Here is a 4,180-nt window from a genome sequence, read left to right on the forward strand (position 1 = left end):
GTCATTAATGTATCACATTTAACTCATGTGAATTAAATTAATTTCAAGAAGCAGCCCATAGTATGTTTGCAGTGAATATGCTTTTCAATATAGCATCTTTACCATTTAGGATGGGGGGTTCAATTTAGAATGAAAGGATTCGATAAGTGAAAAAATTAGAGCAGGTTTGAAGTGAATCCAGAGGTTGTAGAATTACCTTACTATCTTTACAAAGCTATTAACTTCATGGGGGATAGAGAGAGTGCAGGAATAAGGACAGGAATATATCCCCTTAACAGTAACAGGTGCTTGCCTTCCCTTGAAGGTACAGAGCCATAAGTGAGGTAAAATGACTGGAGAAAAGAACATAAAGAGAAACCCCTCCTAAAAACAAAAAAATAATAAAAGAAGAAGTCTGAGTTATTCAGGAGCTGGAATAAAAAGGGAGATGAGGGACAATATGGTGGAGCAAGAGACTGAGTTGGAGAGAGAGGACAGAAAAAAGAAAGAAATTTTAGCGTGGAATGAGGAAAAAAGAAAAAAGAGAGACAGAGAAAAAAAGAATTTGAAGGTCCTCTTTCAGGCTGTCTCTGATCTCATATTATACCACATGCACAGCCATATGTGGAACCAAATCCCCTGGTCTCAGCTAGCCAATGGCTGTTCCCCACGACTGAGACTGAACACAATCTACAAGGCCTAACTTTAGTTTCCTTACCCTCAGGGTTGAACTCCACTCAGTTCTATTACAGGTTTCCCCTGCCCTTTCTTTAAAAATGTTCAAAGTTGGGAGCTCAGAAAACTATCCTTCATGAGAACCTATGCCTCTGCACAGTTGGTCTAAGGACTGGCCCAATCAGGAGCTTTGAGAAAGGGGGGGGATCGTGGGGGTGTTTCAAGGGCGCCCGCGCTGCTACCTTCCTTCCTGGTCTGTTGTCGCGCAGGCGGGGAGGTCGTGGGCAGGCCGGGAGGTCGCACACAGGCCAGGAGGTCGCGCGCCCGCCACAGGGTGATTGCAGGCAGGCAGGCAGCTGAAGAGCCCCCCTCCAGGGTCTTTGTGCCCGCGCTGCTACCTTCCTTCCTGGTCTGTTGTCGCGCAGGCGGGGAGGTCGTGGGCAGGCCGGGAGGTCGCACACAGGCCAGGAGGTCGCGCGCCCGCCACAGGGTGATTGCAGGCAGGCAGGCAGCTGAAGAGCCCCCCTCCAGGGTCTTTGGGGCCTTCCTGGTCTGTTGTCGCACAGGCCGGGAGGTCACACGCCCGCCGCCCTGTCCAAGTTCTTACACAGAGTTTCTGAGGAACTATTCATGAAACTCGTGAAGGGCCCTCCCCTTTTTTAAATTTTTACTTTTATTTGCACATTTGTAGTACATAACGATATATGTTTCTCCTTTATTTGGGGGAACAGTCAATGGGCTCAGACAAGTTAAAGGGTGGCAAGGCCTGCGTGGCAAGTGTTGGAGGTCTGAGGAGGGTGACAGCCGATGCAGAAAAAAAAAGAGAATTAAAGCAGAACTGGGTGGGATCTGTGTGTCACTTTATGTAAGGCAGGAGAAGGGGAAGCACAAACAAGGAGATGGGGCAGGGTGTCCTTGGTGGTTTGTTGATCCAATACCTTCTGAGACTCGCGGACTGATAAGGCTGTGGGAACAGGGACGTGCAAGCCTGCTGCTCCTAGGACCATGTCAGCTAGGACTACAACAAACACAGGGCAAGGAACATTTCCTGGCACTCTGGGCTGTCTAATTTGGCAGGGTAAATCACGGCACAAATGGAGCGGAAGTCATGAAGTTCAGGAGGTGGGCAAGATGCCTCCCGATCGTGGCCCATTCCTGAGCTGGCTCCCGACAAAAGGGGGAAGATGCAACCGAATGAATTCAATCTATTTCCCAGGAGTTCTTAAGAGAGAACACGTATTAGCTTAGTCGGTGTGGTCGGATAAAAATTTTATTACATATCTGTCATGTTATCAATGTACTCATTGTTTAAAAGAATCTGAAATTAAATTTAGCAGAAGTATCTACATAAAATTTCAGATTTTGTATAATTTTTTTCTTTTGCCCAAATATGCAGTTGAACTTTCCCTTTTGTCTGACACATGCCCTGCATTCAGCCTGAGAACACTCCATCAGCACCTGTTTCTTTGGGTAATGTTTTCCAACTTGGGGTTTCAAATTGAATTACTCTTCTAGAGTTTTCTGATCTTGTTAAGTATAACAAATGAGGGTGAGCTTTGGGAATTCATGGGGTTGATCTTAGTAAGTCCTTTAGATAATGTGGTCATGATGTGTTCCTCTCCTTAAAGGCTAGCTCCTCTCACTTCCTCGTTGGCGTAACAAATTTTTGTTAAATGTCAACCACTCGTCCATGTTCTCAAAGAAAGATAAGGAGACTGAGAAAGGAAGATGACAAGTTCTAATCCACTCAGGCAACTTCATGGGACTCAATCTCAAAAGTAGATTAGAGATAGATAGATGGATAGGAGGGGGTTAGGGTGGTTGCTCAATGTGAAGATCCTGGGTTCAATCCCCAGTACCACACACACACACACACACACATTCACACACACACACACACACACACACACACAATGGTATTCTCATGGAGTTTACAATCTAGTGGGGGGGGGAATGGATACAAATAAATAAATTACATGTTCTAGGTTAGACAGCGCTAAGTTTTAAGATGAAAAATACCATAGGAAAAGGAATTACACACATTATAGAGGAAGACAGAAACTTTCCATGAAATATCTGGACAGACCTCACTGAAAAGCTGAGAAAATATCTGAGAGAAGTAAGTCTTGGGTATGAGGCTGTGTTGGGGAAGAGTAATCCAAGCACAGGGAGCGTGGTGGCCCAGAGGTGGGACGTTCAGAAACATGGAGCGGACCAACAAATATAGAAGATAGAGGGAAGGGAAGGGCAAGGCAGAGGAAGCAGGAGCTAATAATGGGAAGCTAAGCCTTGAAGCCAGAGGGGGCAGCACAATGGAGCAGACTAGAAGATGCAGGAATAACTCCAAACTCCCTCAGGCACCTCATTTTTGACAAAGGAACCAGACACCTTCACTGGAAGGAAGACAGTCTCTTTAATACATGGTGAATCTTCTCTTTTCATACCAATTATTGCCGCTTTGTATATCATAAAAAACTAATGTTTTATGTATCAGATGTGTTACAAATAATCCAAAGTGATCTGTATGTACTCTATGGTTGTGATGATTTTATAATATCCAGAAAGCTTGCATTTTTGCCAAGAGATGTGAAAATATTTATGAATCTTTAAATTTAGAAAATTCTTACCTAATCTGAGATCGTAAAATATCCAAAATGTAACCAAAAAAAAAATAAATGGTGTTGGAAAAACTGGCTTTCTACATGCAGAGGACTAAAACCAGGCCCCATATCTCTCACTGTGCACTAAATTAAATCAAAATAGATCAAGCATATTAAAACAGAAACACTAAATTTGCTGGAAGAGAGAATAGGTAGAATTCTTGAAAACACTGGTGTAGGCAGACTTCACGAACAAAACCCGAGCTGCACAGGAATGATCACGAAGGGTCAACAACTGGGATTTCATCTTATTAAAAAGCTTCGCACAGCAAAAGAAAACACCAATAAAGTGAAGAGATAACCCACACTGTGGGGAAAAAACTTCCAGCTGTTTCTCAGACAAAGGGCTACAATATATCTACAATATATAAAGAAATAAAAAATATCAGAGCCCCTTTCAAATTTAAACACCTAACCCAAAAATAGGCATCTGAAATGAATAGACATTTCTCAGATGAAGCAGTACAAATGGCAAATATATTAAAAATGTTCAACACCACTGGTCATTTGGGAGATGCAAAGTAAAACAACGCTGAGATTACATTTCACTCCAGAAAGAATGGCTGCGATCTAAATCTAAATCAACCAATAACAAATGCTGTTGAGGCTGTGGGGGAAAAAGCCTCCTCCACTGTTGATGCGAGTGTGTGGAGATTCTTCAGAAAACTAAAATTAGAGGTTCCATTTGACCCAGCTAGTCCCCTTCTTGGCATCTTCTCAAACGAAGTAAAAGCATCCTACCACAGCAATGTATGCACAGCCATGTTTATGCCTGCACAGTTTGTTATAGCTAAAGCTTGGAAACAGCCTCAAATGTCCATCAGAGGATGAATGGATAAAGATGCCATATATACACAAATATATAA

At 43.1% G+C, this 4,180-nt stretch overlaps 1 long non-coding RNA gene across 2 annotated transcripts in view; it reads left to right on the forward strand.

The window, feature by feature from the left end:
* Positions 1-4,180, forward strand: part of LOC104866267 — a 21,601-nt gene that overhangs the window by 11,044 nt on the left and 6,377 nt on the right. The window lies entirely within an intron of this gene.

Source organism: Fukomys damarensis, unplaced genomic scaffold (genome assembly GCF_012274545.1).
Source record: "Fukomys damarensis isolate Sample0158 unplaced genomic scaffold, DMR_v1.0_HiC HiC_scaffold_24, whole genome shotgun sequence".
Lineage (NCBI taxonomy): Eukaryota > Metazoa > Chordata > Mammalia > Rodentia > Bathyergidae > Fukomys > Fukomys damarensis.